An 18805-nucleotide genomic window follows, 5' to 3' on the forward strand; every position below is an offset into this window, starting at 1 on the left:
TGAAAGTGGCGGCCGACCACTGTCTCACCGTGACGAGATTAACCGTACGACCGACGTGTTGTGTCGCGCGCGTAATAAGCGGAGCGATTAATAACGGATGGGATTACTGGCGCGTCCTTGCTGCTGGCGCGCTGCCTGGCTGTGGCGTGGAATACCGGGACATTTGCCGACAAGAGGAGGCTGCGGAGGGAAAGTTTCGCCTCCAGTTATCGAGTAAACGCGGGCCCAAGGCCGGCGGATGGTGGCAGAACAGTTTCTGGGGCCGCTTATGGCCACCGTAAAAACGGCCTCTCGCGCTGCGGGCGGATCTCGCCAATGCGAGCGCTCGTTGCCGCTGAATACAAATCGCCAGCTTACACGGATTCCGGGGCCGAGTCCGAGGACGGCGTATTAAAGGCGCGCACTTCTTCCCAACAACCGCGCCAAATCGTTGCTGCGCTCTTCTGGAAGCGGTGGCCTCCTTCCAGTCGCGAAAGTTGCGCCTCTCTCGCTGTCCGTAATGTTTGTCGTGGCAGAACCGTAGTGCTTAGCGCGAAAACTGTTCCGTGTAGCTCATATTTCATATCTTCATAGTATTTCGACCCGAAGCTTGGTCGATGCAGTCACTTTATCCATTCTCTCGCTTTTTTTTTATAGCTTTATAATGTTCGTTGAAATAATCAACAACCACTTGCACAAAAAAAAATTATTCTTGTATCGGTTTCAGGCACCTAGAGCCCTACTTGAGAAGGTTATAATTATTTGCAATCATCACAAGGATAATGGAATGTAGTCGAATTAAGTCGGGTCATGCTGAGGCAATTAGATTAGGAAATGAGACACTTAAAGTAGTAAAGGAGTTTTGCTATTTGGGGAGCAAAATAACTCATGATGGTCGAAGTAGAGAGGATATAAAATGTAGACTGGCAATGGCAAGGAAAGCGTTTCTGAAGAAGAGAAATTTTTTAACATCGAGTATTGATTTAAGTGTCAGGAAGTCGTTCCTGAAACTATTTGTATGGAGTGTGGCAATGTATGGAAATGAAACATGGACGATAAATAGTCTGGACAAGAAGAGAATAGAAGTTTTCGAAATATGGTGCTACAAAAGAATGCTGAAGATTAGATGGGTAGATCACATAACTAATGAGGTGGTATTGAATAGAATTGGGGAGAAGAGGAGCTTGTGGCACAACTTGACAAGAAGAAGGGACCGGTCGGTAGGACATGTTCTGGGGCATCAAGGGATCACAAATTTAGCATTGGAGGGCAGCGTGGGGGGTAAAAATCGTAGAGGGAGACCAAGAGATGAATACACTAAGCAGATTCAGAAAGATGTAGGTTGCAGTAGGTACTGGGAGATGAAGAAGCTTGCACAGGATAGAGTAGCATGGAGAGCTGCGTCAAACCAGTCTCAGGGCTGAAGACCACAACAAACACAACAACATCAAAACTAAGATGTATGAATCGTACTGCTGTGGTCAAGTGAATGATAATGCCTGAATAAAACTTTTGTACAGCTGGTTATTGATTGTTTCAACAAACAGAAATGTAATTGCTGAACATAATGCCCACATTTTCGAAGATTTTTTTCGGATTATATTGTTTTTTTTCGTGTTACATGATCTTATTACTAAGTAGAATAAATTTCTTGTATTTCACGTCTATGATCACAAACTTGTGGGTCCTCAAACTAGCGGTTTCGATCGGCAATGGCAATCTTCAGGTCTGCAGCAAAATATGGGAAAAAACACGAATATAACTAGCAGATTGTCTACAGCTTAAAATAGACCATGCGCTTCAAATATGATGAGGCCCCTGTTTTATATAAATCTGTCCTAATATACTGGAGCCATAGTGACAACGTCAAATGTTAAACTCAAAATCAGCAGCAGCATTGTCACATATACATCAATAATAGTATACACTAGTCATCTTCTCAGCAGCACCGCTGTTCAAAACGAACTGCCGTACAGTAGCCACAAAATGTTTGTGTGGCAAGCTGGTCAGATGTCGCTACTGTTCGTGTTACAAAACTGATCGTATCCAGCTGATGTCCTGTATATGACTCGAAAGCTCTATATTCAACCCCCCTCACTATGCTTTTGAAAATCATCTCCTTCTCGCTCTCTCACTCTATCCTCCATAACCAAATTTTATACAGTTCGAATTGTCGCCTTTTTTTTATTGCGCAACTGACACTGCAGTATTCATACTCTTAGTCTTCATCTTTATCCATTTGCTCATTAATGTTTCATTGTGTGACGGGTCGCACATTTAACAAAGCTGTTCGTCCCAGCACAAGCTGATAAATCGAAATGAGGAAATAAATGCTGAATTACTGCCGGGATAGTTTACTTTTATTCCCTCGTGCTGTGGGGACGACCGCATTCGCTGTAGCGGACGCGATATGCGTATTAATAATACGCCACGATGAAATAAGGGTGACAACATCAAAAAGGTTACGTGTCTCACATGCTGGATGACGCAAAAAGCTAAGTGACGGGTCAACTAACCATCTACTGCAGTGCCGTATGATATTTTCTTTCCATTTTAGACGGGTAATAACGAATTAAAGTAATGAAAAGCGAATATATGTCTAATAATTATCCTCAGGTGTATAAAACACGCGCCATACACAATACACATTCACATTTTAATCAATTAAATTCGTTCGTAACACTGGCGGAATGATTTCTCACGCATAACCAATATCAAGACCTATGTATATGAAGACATTTTATGGTGCCGATTTTTATGAAACTGATAAATGATAGACAACTGTAGAAAGTGTCGCTGAGTTTATTAATTACGAGAAGTACATTTCACCATGGCGAGAAAGCGCGGTAGCGTAAGGGTGGAAAGAGAAACACAACGCGAAAATCCGTAACGTGGAGCAGTTTCACCTCGACTCTTTCCATTGGCTAACCACTCATAAGTTTGGGACTATCATGTAGTGCGATTTATTGAATCCTGTTTCCCGATCAGCCTTCAGTATGATATCCACAATTTGCCGGACTCAAAAGTGCAGATGCTGTGATAATTCATTCCTTAATACGTAGGCCATCTAACTTCAGTGTGTTAGTTGTTTTTTCTCTGCGTCTAACAGTCTTCCCGCAAACACGTCACATGATTTACTACCCGATGTTTTCTGCACAGTCGTAACTGCACCACAAGATGGACTACATCTGTCGGTATAGACCCTCCGTTTCGCGTCCACAGCTCAACACCTGACCGGCTGCCCAGTGGGAAAATGGCATTAATGGCTTGATCTAGCCACATGTATTTGGAGGTACTAACCAAACAAGAAACATACCATTCCTAATAGCTATTATTAGGAGACTGCAAATGAAGCAAATGCTGTTGCAATGTTGTTCAGCACACTAATACACCCCTAATACCCTGTATATATTTTCCTGTAGAGCAACCCTGTAAGAATTCCTCTTCTTCACATACGCCTTAAGAATTACTTATAAAAGGTCTATTCGTGGATCTCATTAAACTAAACCGTGCTGAGAGGCGTCCTTTTGCTGTTGGCCGATGGGCTGCTCGACCCCGAGCACTCGGCTGTGGAGCGGTGAGCGCCGCCTGCATGTGCAGTATGCGCGGCGCGGGCTCGTGCCGAAGTGGGTCACTGGGACACCTGCCAGCACTGCAGCTCGCGACCGACGCTCGGCTCGCCATCGATTCGCTCAGGGCACTTCCCAGAGAAACAAATGTCGGCAAACTCTGACTCCGGAACACTTCCAATGACAGGCGGCGCGGCTGGACGTCCAAAGACAGCGTGGGCTCGCGCCATGTTCCTGTGCTACGTGTACCACTTTGGGCCACATTAGCCTCGTTCGTGGAAGAGCATTAAGCGCGACAAGAATGCAGAAAACGTCCACAGCTTCATTCTCCCTGGAAATAAGGAATCGTTATAGCGTCCGCATACAGATACAACACAACTCTTGCAAATAAATCACCGAATAAACCTTGTCTCCGGGTGAATTATGTTCAGATCTCCACGCAGCCGACTTGATATTAGATTTAACAGAATTTCACGCAAATTTTTTAAAGTAATCTTCAATAAATATGGCATTAGCCGACTTCCTTATTAGTCTTTCTCCGGTCCGGAATTAAGCTCTATCTCTTAACAACCTAAATGTGTCCGACGTGAAATTCTAATCTAACTTTCTCCCATGATTCGATGTTCCCTCAGCTAGAATAGAGTTATTTTTATGTCTTATGTGGATCCTTTAATAACTGCCCTTTACTGCAAGCGATTTTTTTCAGTTATCGAAATAAATTCCATATAGTCATGTCTTACGCACTCGTTTGTGTGATCACACTGACTCGCTCATGGAAAAATATAGAGTGGAATGTAGCCCTCTTTCACAGGAAAGACCATCGTCAGAAAGAACCACTAAGTAATACAGAAGTTATCAAAAAACTTATGTAACAATAGTACCGGTATAGCCGGCGAGGGTGGCCGAGCGGTTCTAGGCGCTACTGACTGGAACCACGCGACCGGACGTGTGTGATGTCCTTCGGTTAGTTAGGTTTAAGTAGTTGTAAGTTCTAGGGGACTGATGACCTCAGAAGTTAAGTCCCATAGTGCTCAGAGCCAGTACCAGTGTCGGCTGTTACAGTCGTAGTATGACATAAATAAGTAGCGACTTCAGGAAATAAACACCTCGTAGCACGCTAACCATTGTTCAACAAAGTGGCACATTGTCAGAAGCAAGTACGGGTTACCTGCGGATACAGTTTTGCTGCGTCAACAGATAAAAAGTACATTACATGGTGCGACTACGATGGCGCAACAACTCGAAACTTCCTCCAAATTTGAAGTACAGTACACGGAACAGCAGTACGATTCTTGTGGACGAAACATCTAAATCGCACACAGATTCGCCTTGAAGTTCTGGCCTTATATAGATTAATGAAGTATTGCGTCCAACCGTAGTGAAACTGTGCCATCAATCTGACCAAGGCCGACAGACGTGTGTGATGCTGATCAGGATATCCAGGTCTTGCACCATGTGATAACCGCCTTTTCATGTGAAAGAACATTTAGAGCTCCGTGACCACCAAGGTCGGCAGCTCGTCATCTTGTGTTACTGTTGCTGGTTCTCGATCACGAGGGCCCGGGTTAGATTCCCGGCCGGCTCGGGGATTTTCCGCGTTCAAGCCTGAGTGTTTATGTGTGTGTGTGTCGTCCTCATCACCATTTCATCATCATCATCATCATCGAAGAACAAGTCGCCAAAGTGGCGTCAAATAAAGACTTGCACCAGCCAGCAGAACATGTGTTCTCCCCGCCAAGTATGCCATACACACATTTCATTAAGTGTAACTATAATGTTCCAGAGAAGTATTCAAGTCTCATACCTCTATGATCTATATTTGCAGGCTGAAGCGACGAATGGAAATTTGTACCAAGGACGGGATTCGAACCGAGGTCTCCGACTCACTAGCTAGATAACGCTAACCAAGCCGCTGTGTCTAGGTGGCGTACTTGTTGCCGCATCTGGCTAGTGAGCGCAGGAGACCTGGGTTGGAATCCCGTCCTTGATACAAGTTTTCATTCGTCGCTTCAGCCTGCGTATATATAGCACATTTCGTTTGTTTTCCGTGACCAAGGATCAGAATCGATTTGTAGAATGTTCTGATCATTTTTTACAGAAACTTGATGACTATGTTGTAAAATAGTGCGATGTATCTGTGTCACTTTGAAGTGAACTGGAGTGTAGCAATCTATGAAAGTTACTTCGTCTGCCATAATTGTATGTAACGTACTTTTTGAAGTCCCCTAGTACGTAAATACGGACATTTCTGTTCCTTGTTGAACTCACTGAAGACACCTGTGACGGCCAGCCGAAACAAGTTTAGAAGAAAACTCGAATTTACGGTTCCAAAAGGTGTCTTATAATTAAAAGGCAACTATTTACGTGATGCGAAAGCGTCCACTTTTCCTTTAGCAATCATATCCCACATTATGTGGATACAATAACGCTGTGTTTTATCTGAAATGCCTCTTTTTCGACGAGGAATATTTCTAGTTGGCTGCAACGAATGTGTGAAAAGTGTCGACTACGTATGCCCTTTAAAATTAGTCTTGGGGAATGTGTCACAAGAAGGCAGTAGCTCAGCTGAAAGGCTGGAAAGCGACAGGACTGCATCGAACCGACCTAAGAGTCAAATAACCCGGACTACAACAGGGCAAGACGAGCATAACAGGTTTGTTGTGAGAATTCTGGGCGAACGAAGAGTTCCTGCAAAGGAGACTACGTGAAAAGGTACTCACGCGGGTTTCCCTTTGAGCACTCCTGCTGTGTTCCGAAGCTTGTGTTTGATGAAGAGGCGGAAGGCCAAGGCTATTAGGGTTGTAAGCGATTTTTGCAGTCGGTACAAATTCGTTGCGGATATTGTGGTTATCGAAAAGGTGGCGTTACTCTCGCCATATATTATACAGTGCTGTGACACAATGACACGATTGGCCTGCGGTCCGAGGCGCCTGCATTTGGTAGTGGAACTGCTTCAGCGTCAGTTGCGCGCTGCTGCAGATCTGATCTCGTTGCTAATGGCCGGCTGGTTTGCTCGACGCGCCCGCCCGGAAACGCCGCAATACGAGCGAGTAATTAAGTAGAAACGTGTGGCCGGTCTTTCGCCTTCATAATTTTACAGTAACTAGCCTTAATTTGGATATCGGGCATTTGCGTCTGCGGCCGAGTGTAAGCACTTACCTCGGCGGAGTAGCGCATAATTACCGCGCCAGGAAATATTTCTACACGAGTGGTTTAATTAAAGCGCGCCGCTGCGAGCTGCTCTCGGGGCCCGGGGCGACAGGGCGCAATCTACAACTCATAACCGCCGCCCGAGCGGCAGCGGGCTTTAAATAGAGCGCGCAGTATGCCGCGCCGGAGCGCCGTTTTAATTTAAACAAAGTTCACTCGCTCATGAATTTTAATGCTGCGGAAACTATGACACGGCGGCAAGATATGCAAAGTGGGCGGCCCGCACGCTTCCTGACACTCGCCGAATTGACCCCGCCTCGGGCGCCGGCGCCGCCTGCAAGCGAAGCTCTGTTTAAAAAGGAAATGCTGCGTGCCCCACCGCCGCACACACGAGGCTGTGACGCGCTGCTGCCTGCGTACGGTTCGTTGCGCTTCGACAGTTCCGCCATGTTGGCACTGTGCGGTGTCCGATAAACATACGGAGGTGCTTCAGTTGTTAGAAAAGCTCTGCTCTTCCGCTTTCAGTCGGTAAATATACAGGGTGAAAAGTATTTAAACCGACAAACTCTGGGGACATCAAAACAAATATTTTCCCCTAATGCCATTTTTTCCTATGAGGATTATTTAAACAGGTGGAGGCCATGTTACTCTCTTCAGTCGTTAAAGGCCGTATTACGATCTTCACTTCTTAGAGGGCGTATTACGCTCTTCAGTAGGAAACTGCTGTCCACCAGTGTAGTAGTGCATTGACTCTGTTTACTAATGGAGCGATACACCTGTAGTAAGTACACTGGTATGGTTCTTGCGTACTACGTAGCGCACCACAACGGACGAGCTGCACAGCGGGTTTATCAACAACAATATCCTAATCGTCGTATCCCGCATCATACGACCTTTGCTACTATGTACGAACGTCTGCGTGACACCGGGTCATTTAGCAGATTACCTGGACAGGGACGCCGTCGCACGATAAGAACGCTGCAATTTGAGGAAGCTGTCTTGCAGCATGTGGAGCGGGATCCTTCAATCAGCACTCGTGCAATTGCACGTAACATGGAGACGAATGTAAGAACAGTCCTTCGAGAGCAGTTGTTACGTCCATTTCACTTACAGGGTGTCCACAACCTGGAACCAGTTGATTATCCACCCAGAGCACAGTTTTTGCAGTGGTACCTGGAACAGTGTGAAAAGCATCCTACATTTGCAGCCTCTGTGTTGTTTACCGACGAAGCAACGTTCGGGCGTGATGGAGTCTTCAACATGCACAATTAGCATGTTTGGAGTGAGGATAACCCACACGCCACAGTTACTAGCGCTCATCAAGTGCGGTTCTTCGTTAATGTGTGGGTCGGTGTTGTTGGGAACTGTTTAATTGGGCCGTATCTTGCTACCTAGAGCATTGCCAGAATTGTCCCGCTACCTACAAGACAACGCATGTGGTTCCAACATGACGGGACGCTGGCACATTTCACTCGTCGTGTGCGACGATTGGTGGACCGACGGTTCCCAGAAGCACGGATTGGTAGAGGTGGTCCGGCACCATGGCCTGCTCGATCCCCAGATATGTCCCCTCTGGACTTTTTTGTGAGGGGAGAGATGCGCAACTTCGTTTACGCAACTCCTGTTACATCAGAAGAGGATCTGGTTGCTCGAATAGTAGCAGCAGCAGCAGCACCAGCACCAGCAGCAGGAACAATTCAGGACACTCCTGGGGTTTTTGTCCGTGTCAGACACAACATGACGGTGTAACCTTTGTTTACGTGTCAATGGAGGCATTTTTGAAAACCTACTGTAATTTACATTGGGTTGTGTTAATGTGTTGTCTCTTTCTTGGTCATAAAAAAATGGAAAAGTGTTTGTTGCTTTAATTAATTTGCCGCCAGAGAAATCTTCCTCTACCGGTTTAAATACTACTCATAGGAAAAAATGACATTAGGGAAAATGCCGGCCGAAGTGGCCGTGCGGTTAAAGGCGCTTCAGTCTGGAACCGCAAGACCACTACGGTCGCAGGTTCGAATCCTGCCTCGGGCATGGATGTTTGTGATGTCCTTAGGTTAGTTAGGTTTAACTAGTTCTAAGTTCTAGGGGACTAATGCCCTCAGCAGTTGAGTCCCATAGTGCTCAGAGCCATTTGAAAATATTTTTTTATGTCCCCTATAACCTCCCAGAGTTTGTCGGTTTAAATACTTTTCACCCTGTATAATGGGCTGCCAAATGAAGTCGAGACACAGTGAAGAAAAATAGGTGAACTGTTTGCTGTTTGAAAAGTAATCGTCATTACAGTTAAAACATTCACACCATTGCGAGACAAGACGGTCAATCCCTTCATGGAAAAATGCTTGCGGTTTGCCAACGAAACTATGATTGTATCCAGGCGTACACCTCTTCGTCTGAAGCAAATCGACGGATACGATTGTCTTGCTTCCAGGTTTCCAAAACACGGAAATCTTCCAAAACACGGAAATCGCATGTGGGGAGATCGAGAGAGTGTGGAGGACGTGTAAGGGCTCCCAAGCGAAAACTTAGGCGGCGTCAGCCTCGGCAACATGTGAAACTGCCCGAGGGTTGTTTCGACGACACTGCAGATGTTTCGCTGTGAAACACTTCCACATTTTCTATTCACCCCGGTCTCTTCCCTCGCTATATCCGTATTTTTGTAAACCTGAATGAAGACATTCGTGCAAGTAGATTTCCTTCGGATGAAGAGAAGCACTCTCCGGGTTATCATTACTCGGTTTGGTACGCCCAGCAGCAGAGTAATGTGCGCCTGTCTGGCTTAATAGCCCACACGTAAAAAGGATAGACGTACAACTTGAGTCAATGCGCACTTTTACCGCATCAATACGATCTACTCACGCATATTGGCTACCTAGCTTGAGCCACATTCCGCCTCCTGATATCAGACGGAAGAGCGCACAATTACGTGAGTATCGGAATATTGCTAATAACACCTCGGTATCCTGCGGAGCGAAAAAGACTAAGATCAAGACATACGACTCTCACCACAGCCAGGACTCTCATGGAAAATGAATTCAGTACCATCGACGAATGGAAACGCTGCCGGCAACAAAACTGTTCCCCACAACGCCTGAAGCAGCCTTGCATCCGGAAGAAACCCCCTGCATTCGGCCACCCTCGGGGAACTTGGACTGCCTTGAACCCCATCCGAACGGGCCATGGAAGATGCGCAGACATTCTCTACAAGTGGGGCAAATCTTCATCATCATCCTGTGGGACGGAACGACAGTTTCCCATGTTGTATCACCAAATCCCCCAAGTGCCCTGCAAGGATTCTTTCGAAGATTTCCTCACAGCATCGAGTGATGTATAAAATACATAAACGACCTTGATACCCAGAGATACAGCTGTTGTCATTTTATGCTGGAGAGATGTGCGTAAGTGTTGACTCGTTATTTTTGTATATGTATTGCCATTGTTGTTGTTGTTGTTGTGGTCTTCAGTCCTTAGACTGGTTTGATGCAGCTCTCTATGCTACTCTATCCTGTGCAAGTTTCTTCATCTCCCAGTACCTACTGCAACCTACATCCTTCTGAATCTGCTTAGTGTATTCATCTCTTGGTCTACCTCTGCGATTTTTACCCTCCACGCTGCCCTCCAATGCTAATTTTGTGATCCCTTGATGCCTCAGAACATGTACTACCAACCGGTCCCTTCTTCTAGTCAAATTGTGCCAGAAACTCCTCCCCAATTCTATTCAATACCTCCTCATTAGTTATGTGATATACCCATCTAATCTTCAGCATTCTTCTGTAGCACCACATTTCGAAAGCTTCTATTCTCTTCCTGTCCAAACTATTTATCGTCCATGTTTCAGTTCCATACATGGCTACACTCCATACGAATACTTTCATAAACGATTTCCTGGCACTTAAATCTATAGTCGATGTTAACAAATTTCTCTTCTTCAGAAACGCTTTCCTTCCCATTGCCAGAGTACATTTTATATCTTCTTTACTTCGACCATCATGAGTTATTTTGCTCCCCAAATAGCAAAACTCCTTTACTGCTTTAAGGGTCTCATTTCCTAAACTAATTCCCTCAGCATCGCCCGACTTAATTCGACTACATTCCATTATCCTCGTTTTGTTTTGTTGATGTTCGTCTTATATCCTCCTTTCAAGACACTGTCCATTCCGTTCCATTGCTCTTCCAAGCCCTTTGCTGTGTCTGACAGAATTACAATGTCCGAATTTTTCTTTTGTTTCCTTTACTGCTTGCTCAATATACAGATTGAATAACATTGGGGAGAGGCTACAACCCTGTCTCTCTCCCTTCCCAACCACTGCTTCCCATTCATGCCACTCGACTCTTATAACTGCCATCTGGTTTCTGTACAAATTGTAAATAGCCTTTCGCTCCCTGTATTTTGCCCTTACCACCTTTAGAATTTGAAATAAGAGTATCCCAGTCAACATTGTCAAAAGCTTTCTCTAAGTCTATTGCCATACGATAAATAAAATAATAGGAAAAAGAAAGAGGAGGGGGGTGGGTGGCGTTGTATCAGCTAGTAAAAAAACACGTTCAGCTTCCGCATACAGCTAGAGCAAGCACTGAAGTGACAACTCTTTTGTAGACGTCAGCCCTTGGTTGTCGCCTCGCCACGCCAACATCACTCTCCCCCACCTGGCGTATGCTTTCTTGCGTGAGCCCCTGCGGAGAGCTAAGAGGGTTCGCTGACTGCTGGAGAGAGAGAGAAGGCTGCCTGGCCCTCGAGGCTGAGCGTTCCCAGGGTGGGGTTTGTGCCTAGAGGGCAGGGCAGAGCAGAGCAGAGTAGAGTCGAGTGGAGCCCTGTGGGGTCGTTTCGTGTCGCAGCGCACCACCTGGCAGAGGCCGCTAATGGCTTTGTTACCTGCTGGCCCCGCTTGTTAACCTAGCCAAAGCGCCACGCAGGCGCCGATTTACCGCCCGGCGGTTCACTTCTGCCTCGAATGCATTCAGAACGCAATCCTCTCAATTGCTCCTGCACTCGTATTATGAGCTTCGCCATTGTTCTCCTTTATTACATACGCGGTTAGCCCCTAACGAGGAGTCAACGGAACGAACTATAACTGTGTGTGTGTGTGTGTGTGTGTGTGTGTGTGTGTGTGTGTGTGTACGCGCGCGTTTGCGAGAGTGAGAGAGGGAGAGAGAGAGAAAATATAAATATCTATAACATGTCCGCCGGTGTTCCATATTAGCGTTTGATAGCCTCTCTTATTACTAAAAACGGTTTCTCTCTCGAACGCCACTTTTAGCTTTAATGTTCTTATGACACGTCGTCATGGCCCTGGTCCTGGCTTGTCATTCTTCCTATGTTGCCCGCACTCTTTGCCGCCCGCTCTCCCCGCTTCTTCGGCGTTCTCTGTCACGTTCTTTGCTTTTGCAGTGTGTGCTCTATCGCGTCCCTACGCTTTTTGTCTTTTATCTGCTCGCATTCCCTACCTTTCTTTGCCCACTCCTTGTTCAGCATCTTTCCCCCTCTCCTGCGGACACTCTTTTTGTCCCCGTCTGTTTCTCTTCAGTCACACTCTTCTCTCCTCTTCCTCCTCCTGTTCCCCTTCCTTCTCTTACTTCCAGTTTCCTCATTTTCGTCCTCTTATCTCCCTTCTGTCATCCGCTCACTGCGTAGGTATTGCATTCACTAAGTGCGCTCAGAATGATAATTTCTGTCCTCATGTTTGTGTTTTAGTTCTTCTCACCGAATGTGAGATACCGGAAATAGCCATTAATATTATGTGATATGTGGAGTATCAGTTGATGGTGTCATATCTATGGAGAACATGAGAGCAAGATGTCGGAAGAGTTACGGCAAGGACTCGTTTTCGAATGTAATGTGGCTCATTTCGACGTTCAATCCCGCAGACTAGGTTCTCCTTTGTTTCCCTAAAACTATTGATGCGAATGCCGGGATTGGTCTTTTTAAAAACGACACGGTCGTTTTCCTTCTCCAATCCGAAATGGATATATGTCTGCGCAGTATTGCTACACTATTGCTGTGCGGTATGGGATCCACAGAGAACATCGCGAAAGTCCAAAGAAGGGCAGGTCGTTTATTGTTATCGCGAAATAAAGAGCAGATTGTCACGGATATGATACGGGAGGTAGCTGTGGCAACCATTAAAACAAAGCCGTTTTTCTTTCCGGCGAGATCTTTTCACGAAATTTCAGTCTCCAACATACTCCTCTGAATGTCAGAATATTTTATTGGCACCAACCTACTTAGACAGACGTGATCATCTTGATAAAAATAAGAGCTTTCCGAACTCACCTGGAAAGATTTCGTTCTTTCCGCGCTGTTTTAGAGTGGACAGGTAGAGAATAGAATGGTAGTGATTTCATGAACCCTCTGCCAAGTACTTCAACGAGAGTTGCAAAGTTAACCCGTAGATGTAGAGAGACACCGTTGTCAATGGGATTGTAACCCCAACTATTTGCCCGCATCTCGTGGTCGTGCGGTAGCGTTCTCGCTTCCCACGCCCGGGTTCCCGGGTTCGATTCCCGGCGGGGTCAGGGATTTTCTCTGCCTCGTGATGGCTGGGTGTTGTGTGCTGTCCTTAGGTTAGTTAGGTTTAAGTAGTTCTGAGTTCTAGGGGACTTATGACCACAGCAGTTGAGTCCCATAGTGCTCAGAGCCATTTTGAACCCAACTATTTACAGCTTGATTGTAGTCATCAGAGGGCGCAGTACAGACGATTCCGACATTTTCGTCTAGTTTTGAAAAGACTAATTGGAACCTTACTCCTTGTATAAGCTGAAGACTGACGTAGTAGCTTAACCAATTAATAGTATTGTGGAGACGTTTAGCCGTTTTTAAAACTAAAGGGAACAAGAATATAGCAGTAAAAATATACCAAAGAACTTATGTGCTCCCCAGATTTATGTATCTTGTTTCTCAGATATGCTACATCCATGTTTCTCCAGCACTAAGGAATGGCAAAGCAGGAGGGAGGAGATTAGTGTTTAACGTCCTGTTGACAACCAGGCGCAAGCTCGGATTAGGGAAGGATTTGGAAGGAAGTCGGCCGTGCCATTTCAAAGGAACATCCCGGCATTTGCCTGAAACGATTTAGGGAAATAACGGAAAACCTAAATCGGGATGTCCGGAGAGGGGTTTGAACCGTCGTCCTCCCAAATGCGAGTCCAGTGTGCTAAATGGCGAAGCAGGTTGCTAACATAAAGAGAAAATGCACTACACTACCGAATGCTGCATCTTGGCGTAACTAAAACTCTACATGTATTCACTGACGTACTGGACGTCTCTATCGGAAAGAAAAAAACTCCTTTGTTGTGGTTGGTAACAAGTTTTCTTTAGACGATTCACCTGGACGGAAGTTGAAGTCCTAGCCCATCAACAGAGTAGTCTGGGAGATTCCTGGAGCGCCCACTCAGTACAGTACAAATAAGTGTTCACAGCGCATTGTACCCGTCAGTTTTTCTGCTTTGGCCTCTGTCGGCGCGGGTCGTAATCCCGATTATGATGCGGCGCTGGGTAATGAGATGGTAATGCGGCTAGCTTACAATGTGCCGGCCAGCGGTGGCAGCTGGCGGCGAGGCGTCTGAATAAACACGGCCTGCTTTTTATTCTCCGCCGCGCCGAGCTGCGCCGCGAGTGTGTTTAGTAAACAGAGCCGCAGTTACCGGCTGAGCAAGTCATATTTCAAAGTGTTCGGCCCGCCGTAAAATGAGTGCCCATTGTAAACCAGTGTACATTCCCGGCGGCGCTATTTGCCGAGGCATTTGCCGGTAAACGCCCGCCGTCAGCTGCAGGCTAAGTCTTGGCGGGAGGGCCTCTCCTTGTAACCGTCTACTCCTGTCACTGTGCTGCTCGCGTCGTACTACTTGTGTCGCGTTACGTGTCGGCTTACGCGGTAAGAGGCGAAGCGCTTGCCGATCGCAATCGTGTTACTGTAGTGCAGGGTTTGTGCTTCGTCGTTAACAGGAGGTACGTAGACATCTGTCAGTTCGCGTATTGAAGCAGACGGTATCAGAAATACCGCGTTTCGGGTCCGAAACCTACTACGGGCCACACTGCGGCATTAAACACTATGACTTCCGACCGTGCGAGCTTTGCCAGTCATTTTATGGCTGTTTCAGAAACTGCATGTTCGTCGCAACACAATGAAGACCGATCAAGCCTGTCAATATGCGTGATTTCGTATTTAAAAGCGGCATAAACGGTATCCCGTCAGATTTTCTTGTTCTGGGGCTGGAAGTCAGTGTTGAAGTCGTACCTCTTTCGCTACTTCTAGCCTAGTCTGGTCTTGACTGTCATTTCCGAGTTGCACACGGTGCTGGTCATCATGCAACAGAAAACAGCTGTCGTGTTTTTTTTTAAAAAAATCTTATGGGACTTAACTGCTAAGGTCATCAGTCCCTAAGCTTACACACTACTTAACCTAAATTTTCCTAAGGACAAACACATACCACCCATGCCCGAGGGAGGACTCGAACCTCCGCCGGGACCAGTCGCACAGTCCATGACTGCAGCACCTTAGTGTCGTGTTGTACAGTGTGGTTGGAATTTCTGAGATATACCGAGCGTGACTGAGATGAGATTGATGTGTCAGTGTCTACCTGGGTAACTTTTCATTGCTCGATTGTGATTGCTGTCAGTGACTGTTTTAGATTTGCGGTAACAAAGATTCCTGTAAGCTGCGTGAAGGTGTATCAAGGAAAGTGAAATATCGCGGATACGGTAGAATGCACTATAACATTACAGACTTACGCAATTACGAATAGATTCTGCTAGAATAAATTGAATATTTGCTATGTTTTACAGTTATTACATGTTTCTCTCGTACGAAAGTTTCAAATCAGCAGACAACTGTGATGATTACGCGTCTAATTACCGCTTTCCTCCACTAATCAGTTTCGCCTTGAGATCGTCAAAGAATCATTAGAGTAGACGTGTGTGTGTGTGTGTGTGTGTGTGTGTGTGTGTGTGTGTCTCAAGTACACCTCTCCAAATAGAAAACAAACTGTCTTCAGTCCCAATCGCGACTTTTATTCCAATAGACGTTGCTTTTCTCATGACATGTGCGGAATAAGCGATGCTTTTCTCATGCCATGCCCGCTGATCTGTAGGTGCCTGATTTTTTGGAAACGGTTATTATTCGTGCTGTTAAGGGGACGTGGGTTTATCACAATGTGGCACATTGTGACTACAACTGTTACGTAAGTAAGACAAGAACGAAAAGTTACTTGTGTCCGACAGTGGTTAGATAGTTTCTGTGCATGATATTTGTAAACATATTTACAGACAGATAAACACTTACTAGCCGACACGACATGACTCCCGTGGCCGTTACCGGAAACACGCTTTGACGTTACAGTAATCAAGTACAGTGGTGACTAAGGAAAACGCATCACATTGTGACTGATTTCAGGACAGCTGTGCATATACTAACAAGTGGTTCAGCGTGTCGTTAAGTATCTGATAAAAACAAAACGTAAGCCGACCGATGCACTCACACTTCCAGGTGCAATAATTTGGTCCACTGTTTATCGTTTACGTAAAAGGAGGGCTCATATTGCTGCGTCTTTCATGCGTTCTGTTGAACACACATCGATTTCCAAAGCACTTTTGGCCGCGTCAGAGCTGACTACACGTAAGATGGTGTGTTCAAAGGTTCCGACTGATCGACTTGGCCCTGGTCGTAGCGCTCGGTGGACCCCGCCTGAATTACAATTAGCCTCTCGTGCGCACCAATTGAGATCGACGGCACGTCTCGCGCTCAGTGTGCGGACTTGGTCAGCATGAGACTCGACATAAAATTCCACGGCTACATAAAGCTGTGCGTGTGGCTTTTATTTACTTTTTATTTGTGTTTCATTCGGAATGTTCACGGTAAGGAGCGCGATTAGTCATTATCGTGAATGCGATTTATGGTAAGAAATGGGTCGCCTATCCATTACCTTTCATGCATATGAGTGTTTCCTTTTTGCGAAATCTTCTGGGAGTGGCTGGGCGCTGAGACAGCGCATTTGCCATACAAGTTCTTCATTGTCAGTGACGTGGAGATAAAGGAATATCCTCATCGACAAGAAGAAAATTAAGGAAGAGTGTAGTATTTCATACTGCTCTTACAAAATTTTCTTAGTGAACGCTGTATCCCTATCTGGAGACAGTTAAACAACCAGATATTCTGGTTGTTTCTGTATTAACATCTAAAATTTATTCGTCTGAATCCTGCCTCGGGCATGGATGTGTGTAATGTCCTTAGGTTAGTAAGGTTTAAGTAGTTCTAAATTCTAGGGGACTGATGACCTCACATGTTAAGTCCCATGGTGCTCAGAGCCATTTGAACCATTTATTCGTCTGTTCTCGTTGTTCTGGTGGACTGTAGAAATGGGAGTTTTAGAGAACAGGATGCGCCACCCGCTTTTCTTTCGCCGATTTCAAAATAAATCGCATATAAAACACTCGTGTTACTGTTCTACTACTGTAACTTTCAGTTTTCAGCTAGCTTGCTGGTAGCTGTTGGAAAGAAACTGAGAAGCGTCGATGCATGCAAGAATGGTTACAGATAGATGTACTATTGTCATTGTCTCGTTAGTAAAGAAGAGCGTTACTGAGTTATATATAACTCCTCGAAGCACTGGTGTGCTTCTGCAGTTATTTCTTGCAGTCAGACTCTTGAGCTGACGATTCTGTTCTTGTTTTTACACACACAATTTCGGATCACAAGAAGACCGCACCAAGTTTCTCTCACCAATCTGATTCGTATTGACGGGACGTGTAGTGCACGACTTACGTATGCTGCAAAACGCAGCTCTCAATCGTTTTCGAAATACTCGAGTTTGAACATTTTATGCGTATTTATGTTTCCTACGTTCGCTAGCACTCAAGAAGTCGGCTACCGGGTACGTTAAGCGGTTGGTTTCAGGGGCGTGGATAGAATAGAAAAAAAGGAGAAAAGTTTTTCGTAATGAGATTGTAATAACATGGATACACATGAGCGACTATACTGATTTGATTTATATTATTTTATGTACATGACTGGCAACGGCCTTGCCGCAGTGGATACACCGGTTCCCGTAAGATCACCGAAGTTAAGCGCTGTCGGGCGTGGCCGGCACTTGGATGGGTGACCATCCAGCCGCCATGCGTTGTTGCCATTTTTCGGGGTGCACTCAGCCTCGTGATGCCAATTGAGGAGCTACTCGACCGAATAGTAGCGGCTCCGGTCAACGAAAGCCATCATAACGGCTGGGAGAGCGGTGTGCTGACCACATGCCCTCCTATCCGCATCCTCAACTGAGGATGACACGGTGGTCGGATAGTCCCGATGGACCACTAGTGGCCTGAAGACGGAATGCTTTATGTACATGACTGGCACGTGTAATGTGAGAATATCGGAAGCAAGATCCGATCCAGAGACATCTTACGAAATCAACCGCTTACTCACACGCGTAAAATTTTCGGAAATGGGTTTCAGAGGTATCGCCCAAACGTAGGTGTGAGGGAGATGATGAGGGATCCGCGAAGAAAGGGTGAAACTTTTATGTAGAGATGCAACAGTTCTGCTCCCTCCATCGTGCATCTACGGTTAAGTGGGAATAAAATCCGAGAGGTGGGAACATACAAATTGTAGCTCCATACGCTGACAGGACGGAGTGCGTGTTAAATACCACCGGCCGTATACGGTACTTGGGAAGTATACCGGGTGATCAAAAAGTCAGTATAAATTTGAAACCTTAATAAACCACGTAATAATGTAGATAGAGAGGTAAAAAATTCACACACATGCTTGGAATGACATGGGGTTTTATTAGAACAAAAAAAAACAAAGTTCACAAAATGTCCGACACATGGCGCTGGATGTTACAGAATCGCATCATCCCCAGCCTGGCTGATAAACACCTGCTGGAACGTACGATGTTTATGCAACATGGCGCTCCACCCCATATTGCTAGACGCGTGAAAGATCTCTTGCGCGCGTCGTTTGGTGATGATCGTGTGCTCAGCCGCCACTTTCGTCATGCTTGGCCTCCCAGGTCCCCAGACCTCAGTCCGTGCGATTATTGGCTTTGGGGTTACCTGAAGTCGCAAGTGTATCGTGAACGACCGACATCTCTAGGGATGCTGAAAGACAACATCCGACGCC

The 18805-nt window shown here is 45.9% G+C and overlaps 1 protein-coding gene and 1 pseudogene across 1 annotated transcript in view; both read left to right on the forward strand.

Annotated features, from left to right (window-relative positions):
- Positions 1 to 18805, forward strand: part of LOC126142207 (fibrosin-1-like protein) — a 454843-nt gene that overhangs the window by 217179 nt on the left and 218859 nt on the right. The gene's annotated exons all lie outside the window — the stretch shown is intronic.
- Positions 17700 to 17816, forward strand: LOC126100418 (5S ribosomal RNA; annotated as a pseudogene).

The sequence above is a fragment of the Schistocerca cancellata genome, chromosome 1 (assembly GCF_023864275.1).
Source record: "Schistocerca cancellata isolate TAMUIC-IGC-003103 chromosome 1, iqSchCanc2.1, whole genome shotgun sequence".
NCBI lineage: Eukaryota > Metazoa > Arthropoda > Insecta > Orthoptera > Acrididae > Schistocerca > Schistocerca cancellata.